The following is a 13029-nucleotide window of genomic DNA, read 5'->3' as shown; positions in this document are numbered from 1 at the left end:
TGACTGCGATTATCGGCGTGTTCAGCAAGGGCGTTCGATACTTTTTTCTTGTTGGAGACGTCCCTTTGGTGCTCTTTTAATCTTCTCGTGAACTTGCCCGTTTCACCGATGTAGCTGCAACTGCAGTCTGCGCATGGTATCTTGTATATGACACCGGGATAATTCTTGCTTTCAAGCTGATCCTTTACGTTAACAAGCTGATTTCTCAGCTTGTTGGATGGCATGTGGGCTATTCTGAGATCGTATCTTGAGAATACGCGGCTAAGAGCTTCGCTGACGCCAGGAACATATGGGACGCCAGCGCGTTTCATGAGCGACTTGCCTTGAGACGGCTTTGGATGGAGGACCTGGGCTTCCATTTTGTTAATAAACTTCTTGGGGTACTCGTTCCTGGATAATTCGTGACGAATTTTCTTCAGTTCGTTCCGCATTTCATGGTCACTTGAGCAGATGCGTGTGGCCCGCGCGTCACGAGAGATGAGACAACGGATTGCTTATGGCAAACCGGGTGGCACGAATTGAAGTTTAAGTACTGGCCGGTATGTTGCGTGGGTTCCTTCGGCTCTTAGGCCGAAGGAACCCACGCAAACCAGGGAAGTCATCCTCAACTTATCCTCCTACAAGCCTACTGAATCTGAAGCCGCTCTGCTGCACAAGGGCTTGAACTTCAACACTGGCGCGTCACCCAACCCAGCTAGAGTAATCTGCGCCGTGGAACGCGCCGTCTCTCAACTTCCTTCCGAAGTAAGAGAAGAAGCTCGCACCCGCGCCATTGGTGTTCTTTCAAAGTGGCGGACGCGCAACCCTCAAGCCCGATTTTCACCTGCCGAAAAACAAGCCGTCAAGGGCCTCCGGAACAATGACTCCATTGCCATCCTTCCGGCAGATAAGGGAAATGCCATCGTGTTGCTCGACAGAAGTGACTACAATGAGAAAAAATGCAAATTTCATGGCGACATTAAGAGACCGCCAGTGCAGGAAGTCGCAAGAAAGTAAGCTTGACGCTCTTAGGCCGAAGGAACCCACGCAAACCAGGGAAGTCATCCTCAACTTATCCTCCTACAAGCCTACTGAATCTGAAGCCGCTCTGCTGCACAAGGGCTTGAACTTCAACACTGGCGCGTCACCCAACCCAGCTAGAGTAATCTGCGCCGTGGAACGCGCCGTCTCTCAACTTCCTTCCGAAGTAAGAGAAGAAGCTCGCACCCGCGCCATTGGTGTTCTTTCAAAGTGGCGGACGCGCAACCCTCAAGCCCGATTTTCACCTGCCGAAAAACAAGCCGTCAAGGGCCTCCGGAACAATGACTCCATTGCCATCCTTCCGGCAGATAAGGGAAATGCCATCGTGTTGCTCGACAGAAGTGACTACAATGAGAAAAAGCGAGCTTTTAGACTTCTGTTTGAGCAACACCTACTTCACTTACAACAAACAGTTTTACAGGCAGATCAACGGAACTGCTATGGGTGCTTCCATTTCCGTTACTACCGCTAACTTGGTCATGGAAGTCATTGAACAGAAGGCCCTCACTGACTTCGCTCCCGCGCCCAAGGTTTTCGTCCGCTACGTAGACGACTGTTTTTGCATTGTGCGAAAGCCGGACGCTTCACGCCTCCTACGTCTTCTCAACTCGGCAGACGCAGCCATACAATTTACCACAGAATACGAGTGCGACAACAGCCTTCCCTTCCTTGACGTCCTCGTGCGGCGAAGTGGAACGAGGCTCTCATTTGCGGTGCACAGGAAGGCGACTCATACCGGCCAGTACTTAAACTTCAATTCGTGCCACCCGGTTTGCCATAAGCAATCCGTTGTCTCATCTCTCGTGACGCGGGCCACACGCATCTGCTCAAGTGACCATGAAATGCGGAACGAACTGAAGAAAATTCGTCACGAATTATCCAGGAACGGGTACCCCAAGAAGTTTATTGACAAAATGGAAGCCCAGGTCCTCCATCCAAAGCCGTCTCAAGGCAAGTCGCTCATGAAACGCGCTGGCGTCCCATATGTTCCTGGCGTCAGCGAAGCTCTTAGCCGCGTATTCACAAGATACGATCTCAGAATAGCCCACATGCCATCCAACAAGCTGAGAAATCAGCTTGTTAACGTAAAGGATCAGCTTGAAAGCAAGAATTATCCCGGTGTCATATACAAGATACCATGCGCAGACTGCAGTTGCAGCTACATCGGTGAAACGGGCAAGTTCACGAGAAGATTAAAAGAGCACCAAAGGGACGTCTCCAACAAGAAAAAAGTATCGAACGCCCTTGCTGAACACGCCGATAATCGCAGTCACCGCATCGATTGGGAAAACGCTGCCATAATAGCTAAGGAAAAGAATTCGATGACGCGACTCTTGTTAGAATCTTTATTTATTCAAACTACTGACAACAATATCAACAGGACTGATGGGAATCTTCCTGCTAACTACACCCGTTCCCTACGTCACATTTTGCCATAAAAATGACTTGCGGCTTTTGCCCGCTTTCAGTGTGATCAAGGAACCCGTACGGGTCCCGAAACGTCTCTGTGTGTTTTTTCACCTTGACTTGGTCAGTGGCCGTAATTTCTTCATCACCTAATTTCTTTATGCTTGCCTAGTATGAAATTCAAGAATAGTCCATTAAACCACAGAACATTAAGTAATTCAATAGAAGCATCATGAACTACTCTCTCCTTTATTTCATCATTCTCTTTTATTGCGATGATATTGTTTTGGGGGATGACATGAAGAGACTATGGGATGCGTTTACAAATCTAGGCCCAGCACTGGCAATTGTGGAGCATTGCATCGGGTCAAAGCTTCAGCGTCGTCTTCAGTGTGGCAGCTGTTTCCTTTGTCACCGACCCCCGATTCCTGTTCATTCAGCCTAAAGTGTGCACCACAGCACAATCAATCACTAGTGATTAATCCCAGTGCTATTACATGGGCCTGCAGCCCGCCCATCTATGTCATCACCATACATTCACAAACTTGTAGCCAGATCAGCTTCGGAAGAACCTGTTCTGCACATTCAAAGATGCAAGTGCCTTCTGAAGCTTATGAAGACTGAATGGAAAAATAATTTTATCTGTACTATTCAAGGACCCTTCTGCAATGCCAAAAAAATTCGCTCTTACCATGAAAGTGCAAGTCACACAAAGAGATTCGAAAATGAGAGACGGGTGGCACTGCCACCTTGAAATTCTCATACCAGCTTGCTGTAACATGCTTGATTTTAATGGTCTCGTCAATCCTAGTTCATTTATTTTAAGAGCACAAGGTCAACTACACTGTATTCCGAGGGAGCAATAGACAACTTGGCAAGTTTCAAAAACTTTCACTGAGCCAGAACAACCCAAACACAAAAATAAAGTAAGTTAAAAAAATAAGCTTCAAAATATGTAGTGTCCTAACTTAAGTGCCAGTACTGGGGTTTCGGTGCAAAATTAGAGAAATGGAATTGAAAAGTATAAAAATTAAAGGCTGTATACAGAACTTCATGGCAACGGCGACGGCAGAAATGCGCCTGGTGCGTCCATATAATTGCTACCACAATAAAATTGTGCAATACACAGAACAGAGAGCAAAACGAAACACAAGCCCTAACTAAATCCTCGCTTTGTCGAACAGTCATGCATGGGTACATCATCATGCACGGATTTATTCTTAACTGTCGCATAATAAATATCACCATTGCAACAACATAAGCATATAACCTTCATTAACATGCTTAAACTGACGGGCGAATGATAAGAAATGCATGCACACAGCAAGTAAACCAAGAGCGTGATATTTTTTTCAGGCAACATCTGACTGACAGGCAATTGCAACAAACAGTTGGTCTCAAAACTTTACAGGATACAGGTTCCACGGGAAATGCGAATTTCTGCTCTGTTAAGACAGGACGCTTCTGATTAAATGTATTACCAAGTAGGTCACAAAAACTACAGCTTGAAACTAAATTTGTGGCTATGTGCCCAGACATTGCAGGAATTAAGCTTTTCCATGAAGCCTGTGTCCAGTAAACTATTGTGGCAGACTGTACATCACGGCTAAGCCATACGATAGCTTCAAGGCACCTACCGCATCTCAACACAATTTTCCTTTCCATCAACACCATGGAAGGTGCACTTATCTGTCACAACCTAGCTTTTCTACTTTGGCCACCTTAAATATTTCCTTTGCTATGTTTCATTACCACACTGTCAAACAGAAATCTCACGAAGTAGGAAACAACAGCCACAAGAACTGCATGGTTACGAAAAATGTGCTTTACCATCTGTGGTTGGGCAAGCAGCTTGTTCTCTTTTCCTGAATGGGTGTCACTACCTGATGTGGTACCTGGCCATGGGCTCGCTTCATGGTGCAACCTCCACAAGCAGCTATCGAGCTTCAAGTCTAGTAGAGGTGACCGCACTGCCTGTCACCAACACAGAGCTTTAAGCTCCAGTGAAGCACCAACCTACAGCAGCCTCCGTCATCTCGAACTGCCCTGAGGCACAGCCGAAGTTTAACAAGACAGAATTTTAAATTGGGAGGCACAAAAGGCTTGCATATGCAAACTACTTGGCTTGCAGAAAATCCCAAGCCGAATTTGTGTTCTATGGTATGCAAGCAGTTTGCATCCCTTATATGCCAGGGAACAAACTGGCACATGCCAATTGCCACGTCAGTGCCCCGGATTCTCTTCTGCTATGGCCTGCCAGCCCAGATAAACATGTCAGGAACCCTCACACGCCTAGTTCATCATGTGCATAGCCTGCACACTTAACCTGCCACACTCACCTAAACCTCCTAGGTACAAGGGTTGCCCAAGGAGAGTGGTTCAAAACCTTGCCCTTCACTTGCATTGTCAGGCTTCCTGGACAATTTCCACATCTGTAGGACTTCTTGAATGCACTTGGTACTCTGTATGAGCATGCATTATTGCCGACGCTCGGCTAACTGCTTGGAGGAGTGGCTGTCAGGCCCCTCAATACCAGTGAAGACATCTGCATTTGCACGGTGTAGCTAGTCATAAAGCCTGGGCCAGGCACAATGCACCAAGTATTATACACGAACCCTCCAAGATTATTGCAAAGGTAAACATGTAGCCTTCTGAATTTGCTGAATTCTCTGAAAGTCGTTGGCACATTTCTTCCCATTCCATTGCAGTCATGGCATCCACACTTTGTTGCCAAGCCTCGTGTCATTGGCATAGTGTTTCTTGTTCTTCAGTGGTCATGGCAGCCACCTGTTAATGCTGAGCCTCGCAGCACTTTTTCATTGTCTGTTCCTTTTCTGCCACAGTCATCATGGCAGCATGCTGGGTCACCACTTTGCCAATCCACAAAGTTGGTCAAGCTCTGGCATAACGTTTGTGCTTCTACGACCAAACAGTGAAGTCCAGAGACACCGGCACCTTATGCTCTCTTTCAATGGCCTACTTTACTTTTCGGACGCCGGCTCCACCGCCTTGGCAGCCCTCTCCCCACTCCACCAGTGGTGATAGCCAACCACAAAAACGGCAAAAAAAGTAAATGAAAGCTTCTTGCTTTTAAGTGCAGGACCCTTGCCTTGGGGAAGCTGCATTTTCTCATGGCACCTTCTTTGCAATTTAACACCAATTCCTTGTCAAACTATTGATACATGTACAGGTCATCTAGAGCAAGCTCTGATCAATCACAGTAGATTTTGTGGGGATGCGCGACTCACACGCGTCCCCTGGTATGTTGTTTTCCAGCATAGCTCCCGTCTCTTGTAATCCGGCGTCGCCGCGTGGCCTGATGCCCGCGGCAGTCGGTCTGGCTGAAGTGCAGTACGAGAGATGGCGCGAGGGTTGCGCTGCTAACGCCACCTAGCGGCGGGGTCACTTGGGCGCAGGAAGAAGGTGCTTCCTCTTTGGCTGGAGATCGGCAAGCAGCGCGGAGGTTCCGCGTGTGCGCCTATCCATGCTTCTTCGAGACCGTCTCGCGAGGGATCGTTCGAACGCGCCACCGTTCGCGTGACCGTACACGCAAACAACCAGGCGTTGGTGTCCAGCATGGGGCGAACATATTCGCTCGCTATCCGGTCGTGGTGAGTCGGACTTCCGCGATATGTTGCGCGCCCATCATCATGTTTTGGGGATAGCAACTCGGCTAGCAGGCATTGATCTATGAAAGGTGCAATAAATGGCCTTGTGATTAGTTGCAATACTGTGTTGTCATTCCCTTGTCCCAAGAGCACGGGTGAGAACCCCACAATTTCTGAAAACACACAAATTCATACAGGAAAATATATGCACCATACAAATAATGCAGCACCAAGCGGTCCTGCACCTGGGCTGCTGCCATCAGTGTGGCCCCCTTTTGCAACATTATCATCTCTAGCCTGGGAGACAATGTGCGCACCAGGGGTGGGCAAGGGAAGCACATGCACCACAGCTGTGATGAGGACTTCAGCACTCTTACTCAAAGAGGTTGTTTAAGCTCACTCAGGGCATCTTTGAGGTAGGCCACCACTTTTCATTAAAATTATTTATAAAATTATTTCTGTCTTCTAAACTGCACTTTCAGGGGCCTTTATGTACGCAGCCAAGTTCAGAAAAGAAATTTAGGGGAAGAGTCAGCGTTATGAATCAAAATTTTCTCGGCAAATAAGTTTTGTAGAATGCAATTTTACAATTTAAAGAGTTTGGAAATGCATCTCTGCCAGCACCCGTAACTTACATTTAGCTCACCATAACAAAATCAATTTTGGCACTCCCTTAGCAGAGGCTTTTATCTGTACAATGAACCAAGACTCACGATATAAGAATCTTGGGAGTGTATGATAAGATAACCATAAGAACGAAGGAAAAAGAAAACTCTTCTGTTAACTATGCCTTACTATAAACTGAAGCCATACGAATGTTAAGTTGCCGTGTGGTTTTATTTTTGGAGATTCATTGCCCTGCCAACTATGTAAAAGTAAGTGTACGAAGTTTCATTCAAAGATATTTAGTAGACAAAAGCTATGCTTGTTGGTGTATGAAAACTAAACAAATTCGTTTTGAAAAACAACGGAAGATCTTAAACATCCCTCCAGCACTTGCAAAAAAAAAAAAAAAAAAAATCACCACCCAAGTACTCTGTACAGATGATTAACCAGCAAAGCTGAAACGTGGAGCCCCGGTGTTTGTAACTGGGTTGATCCCGAAAATTCATTAAAGGGCCCCTGAAACGGTTCGGACAAATTTTGTACACATGTAGGGTACACCTAACGTTAAATCATTCACCACAATTTCTGTAAAACGTCTCATGTTAAGAGAGCTACGGACAATTACAAGTTACCCTCTTCTACAGACATGCATTTTACCCTCAACTCGTTCGCCGAGTGATCGGAGCTAAGCTCCGCCTTCACTGGCTCTGCATCATGATGGCACATTGTGTCGTCGACTTCCAGTTCTCTAGCATCAAGCACGCGAAGCCTCTCCAAACTCTCCGCCAGCTGCTTGGCAGTCGACCACAAGCGAGAGCTATCGAAGCAGCGCATGTTGCGAGCAGCCTGCTGCAGCACCGAACGTGTCTGGTATTCTGGTAACCACAGGTTAGCTGGGCGTTTCGACGGAACAGTGGAGGCATATATTCAAGCTGATGAAGAAACTCTAGCGTAGACGTATGTGAGCTGCCTGATCGGTCTCCACAGTCAAGCCACCCGTAGGCGCAGAGCTTAACCAGCCAAACAAAGAGTTAATATTGCTCTAACCAAGTGCAAAACATTTTAAACATTTACAAAAACAATGTGTTAATGATTAAACTCCTGTGAAAAATTTACACCCGCAGCAAAGAAGAATACATTTTGTTACTGCTACTGTGTGTGGTTGAGCTCTGTGCCACCAGGTGGCTGCACCGTGCAGACCATTCTCGTTTGTGCTTCTGCTCATCCCGTGAAAAACACGCAAGAGGACACGGCTAGGCCCTATCTCCTCGCGCTTGCGCTTACCCTAATACCGGGCTCGCGAAAGGCTATTGTGTTAGTAATCTTCCGGTGTAAAGTGACGGCCACAATCGCGCAAATCCCGGCACCGATCGGATAGCGGAAATCTGATGCGCTGCAGCCAGTTCGCTCATCTGCTGCCTTGCAGAGGGACACGATGTCACAGCTTGACATATTGCCAGTCGCTACGTTTGCAGTCAACAACTCAACAAAGTCGAATCATGGTGCTCGCGAAAAGACTGAGACCGACTCCGACCGCAGAGCTCTCGTCAAAATGGAGCATGTTGTAACACAAGCAGATGACGCTTGCTGTGTGCCAGAAGTGCTTTAGTGAGAAATTGCTTTTGTGCATCCTCCTTCTGTTACTTTCTTCTTACGGCACAAATTAACCAACATTCCAACTGTTATAAACATCATTTGTTCACCATAAAGGTGGATAAATTATCGCTGACGCACCCTGGGCAGCCATTCGGATAGCCCGCCCACATGGCATCATATGGGTGATTTACATCATATGGGTAGGGGCGGCTGAAAATTCTGACGAGCAGTGTGCTGCGATCGGCAGCGATGTACATATTTAAAGCCTAATAATAAAATACATGCTTCATGTGGAGCACTTAGATGCATCAATTAATGATCAGAAGGACCTACTCTAACGACTCGGTACGTTTGTAGAAAATTGCCAAAATCATTTCAGGGTCCCTTTAAATGACTGCTTGATAGGCTGCCGGATACTCAGCACGCAGTTGCTGCTCGTGCTAGGCTGCACGAGCCTGTTATTGTGCCCAGGCTGCAGCAATGGCATGGCATAGACTACGTCGTTCCCAGTTCTGCTCGCAGCATTGCTGATCGAAAGCTGCCTGTTTCTCAGTACAAACGACGGGAGCCTACCCATTTCAGAGCTGGAAACTGCTGCGTGCGCACTCTGCTGTGATGGAGAGCAACATCGTTACTGGTGCAGCCAATCGCGCGCCTTTTTTCTTTTGGCACATGCGCATGGGGATGCACCGGAAGAGTTTTCCGTGTACATGCGACAGACAGAGGGATGGATGAATCGGCTAGCCATATACAGCTTTGCTGCAAGAACATTCAGGAGACCTTAAATTCTCGACTCATGGCTCGTCTCCTCCTGATTTTTGTTTGTCCAATTTTAACCACGGGCAACTCTTTTTCGTTTTAGTCTACCCAGCTTGTTTTGCAGCATCAATGCTGTAATGGGAGGCCTTCACAATGAGCAGCCAGAGAATTAATTGCTAGACAAGTTTTCATTATGTAAAAGTCAATTTCTATTCAAGCTAGTTTCAGTTTATCAAGAGGTGCATTTGTTGCCATTAGTGAAATGACAAAAAGAGCACAACATAGAGCAAGGCTTAAGAGTTAAAAGACTCAACATAGGTGTCTCTATTTGCCCTTTGCTAATGCATACCATTAAAGAATTCATTTAGGACAAGTCAATGTTTGACAAAGTGCCAAGATGCACGATGGTTGCTGTAGGAGTGCACAAAACTGGGCTGGCTAGTACACTGTTAGGACGGGCACATACACCACTTAAGACTGGATAGTGAAAGCACGACAGACGAGGTGCTGACTGACAACCATTGGTAGTCAATGCCTTGTCCATTGGGCTGTCACCGTCCACTCTTAAGCGCTGTTTGTGCCTGTCCTAATAATAGTGTCCTTTCGCCGCTGAACTGCAGTGCAGCTCACTGCACAATATTGCAGCCAGACCAATCTTCATTGCACTTCCTGAACCACTCCCATAACTGGGCCCATCGTGCACTGTGGCTTTCGAGTACCAATTCCCAGCAAACTTCCGTTTCCCTTACTTTTGCAATCTAAACTTCACCACACTGTAGCTACCAGTATAAGTGAGCAAACTACAGTGTATGAGCACAGAAAGGCAATCAGCTGTTCCTTCAATGCATGAAAAGCCTTGTTAAAAATTTTTCAAACACAGAATGTCCACCATGTGAGGATTATGTTTAATGCCGATAAAAACAATGCAAGTGCATTTGGGCCCTTATTACTTGTTGGAACTGAATAATAACATTAAAAAACAAGTGAATACTACACAATTCGGATGTTACAAATGAAACTGGTACCTTGAATTTCATAGGCACTGGGTAGGGTTTGGTACCTTTTCAAAGAAGTAACATAGAAAGATAATTTTTACCGCCAAATGTTCTCCAATGAATCGAACATATAATTTAGTAAAAAAATAATAATCGACCCACCTGAAAAGAAAAATTCTGTTAACTTCTTCAAGTGTAAGAGTTTTTTCTTTTACTGATCCAAAATGCCTGTTGAACAAGCACTCCAAACTTGCAACCGGAGCAATAGAAAACAACTTGGTACTGCTGTCAAATAAGGAAGCCATACAATGAACCTGACAATGCATTCAGATAATGTTTCCAATAAAATGTCATACAATACTTCAGTTATCCTGGTTTGTTACACAGCCCAATTTGTAAAGGAGTATAAAAAGATTTTTCACTGAATAACCTTTATTTGCAATGAGCTTACCAACACTTGTAGAAACAGCAGAAAATTGAGTACTGCAGACTGAGACAAGAATATTTGTTTGAAAATTGCTTAGAACCTTTACAATGAAGCAAGACAATTCTCTCAACACAATTTTGCCTGTCTAGGGATGTCTTAAAAGCATAAATACTAAAAAACTTTTTATAGGGTAGTGGTGTATTCTAAGTGAGCTGTGATCTTTGCATGTTTGTCTTCTTTATGGTACGTTCCTGCCAATTATACTGAAGCACCCGTTGCCATTTGGGTTGTGTCCCATCGCCTTGCACTCTACCAGACTGCTTTAAACAATAGTTCACAGGAAAGTGATCTGCACAAGATGATGCAATGACCTAGCACTTTGCGATTTTGTGGCACTCTTCAAAAATAAGTGTCCAGCTAACAGATTGGAGCTTATGAAAACAACTGTACACAACTTTGTCATGCAAAAGCTTGACAGATTTGCTATTTTCTTATTCTGATAATTTGGAATGCTTCACTCAGTGGTGAAAACGAGCAACAGTGCTTTGGAGCAGATTTTGTAGCAGTCAGCAATGATACTGAGTTGTTAGTGGAATGACACTATTCCTGTACATCAGAAGTGGTTCCAGGGTACCAGCATTGCAAATATTCTAGAGAAAGAGAATCCACATATGCAATCACTCATGACCAAATTACAACCATCAACGGGCCACACCAAAGCAACCAGCGTGTTTGTAGAAGAATTAGTGCGCGCCCCCAGCAGTAAAGCAAGCCACACAAAGGCACAAGAATATCACAGCAATACAGTCACGTGGTATGCAGGATGGCCATTCCAGCAATTTTATTTTACGTCTAAGCTCGTCTAGCTAGTAAAATGGTAGAACTACAAATCTGTTGCATTACAAGCGCACTCGTGCAGATAAGTGCAACACAGCTAAGCAGGTAATGACATGTAATCTGTCAGTTTGCCAAGTGCCATGACACATCCACCGTGCCAAATGCACAAAGTGCGTGTCATCAGTTGAGGAACACCTCTCCCACCGAGGCCCCGTCGCCAGCACAAAGTACAAATGTGGGACGTCTCAATAACACGGAATGTGCCGAGCACACACTACTAGGCCCGACAGAACTTCATCATGAACTAGGCACAGCCTGCGGATAAACTGCATACAGTGTTCTAATGGCAGACCGCGACTATGTGCGAGCACGCACTGAATTTGGTTAGCTCAGGGACCCTTTAGCTCATTTAGCTTTATGAATGGCAGGAGATGCGATAGTACTTTTACGTGGCGGTGACCGCAACCTAGTGTTGTGGTCAACCTGGAGCAGCTTTGCAGCAGTTTCTTTCATTTGTAGCATGGATGTAGCAGCTTAAACAGAATGTAGCAGATCGGAGCAACTGTAGCAGCATTCCCACCACTGGCTTCTCTGCAGTGCTGTTCATACCATAGACATAACTGAAATTTTGAATGCCTTACAATGTGCCATTTGAAGTTCTCCACCAACAAAGACTGCAAGCTAGTTCAATCACCAAGGAGAGCGGAAAGACAAAAAGAGCAACCGTTTTTTGCTTTGATATGTTGTCAGCCACATCCTCAAACCCAGAAGTCGCACAGGACACTACTACAGCCTTGTCAATCTAGTAGCCACAAGCCACACCTTAGCAACTAGTGGAGATTAAAGGAAAAGCCAAGCCAAATTGTCAGGGCTGCATGTGCATGTTTGTATTGCGTGTCCCACATGTCCAGTGTTTGTTCCCTTATGCAGTAACAGCAATGTGGTTGGTCTCAGACGAAGAGTCGTACAGAAGGTAGATGACACAAAGGTCCATGTCAGCCCAATAAAAATTACATGGCGCATCTGTCCTGTTCGCATCACTTGTCCTATCGTCTGCGCTGTTTACTATGTTCAACGTAAACTAACTAGCCGAGCTTAAAACTAAAATCTCGTCATTTCGCAAATAGTTAAGCAGCCTCAAATGGCATGAACCTCAATGTCTAGGCCGATGAGGGGAATGACAAGATGAGGGAAGTGCCAGGCAATGCAGTTTTACTATTGTTTGGCTAGTGGAACATGGTCAACCTCACTTCAAGTTGCCAGGTGCAGATTTGATGCAGGCACTGACCACACTTCCGTCTACCTGCAGTGACAGCAAGATGATAGTTGAAAAGCAAGACTTGCCAAATCCATGTTAGCATATGTGAATTTAGCCATGTGCTGACGTGCTGGCACATCCCATTTTTTTTCTGGCCGCCAATTAATCAGGCTTCTCTGCTAGGCAATCCCTGCAGTCTGAATTACCGCTTGGTGACCATGGGGGCGCTCCACAAGATGCTGAAGGAATTTGAAAAGCTTAAGAGATGCCTCCAGACATCAAAAACTTCTCTATACAGTACAGGGCATTTGAGCCATACTATAGAAAACCCCTTCACACCTACGCAAATGGGAGAGGTTCACTGACTCAAACATTATTCAGCAAGCATCTTACGAGGGTGTATTAGAAAGTCTTTGCCCTTATTTTTTATTGGCCAAAATAAAGTAAATACAGGTAATGGCAAATATACATACTATTCTGCGGACCTTACACTATTTTTCCACATAGCGCCCACGC

The sequence above is a fragment of the Dermacentor albipictus genome, chromosome 1, assembly GCF_038994185.2.
Source record: "Dermacentor albipictus isolate Rhodes 1998 colony chromosome 1, USDA_Dalb.pri_finalv2, whole genome shotgun sequence".
NCBI lineage: Eukaryota > Metazoa > Arthropoda > Arachnida > Ixodida > Ixodidae > Dermacentor > Dermacentor albipictus.
Note: the sequence above shows the minus strand (reverse complement) of the source record.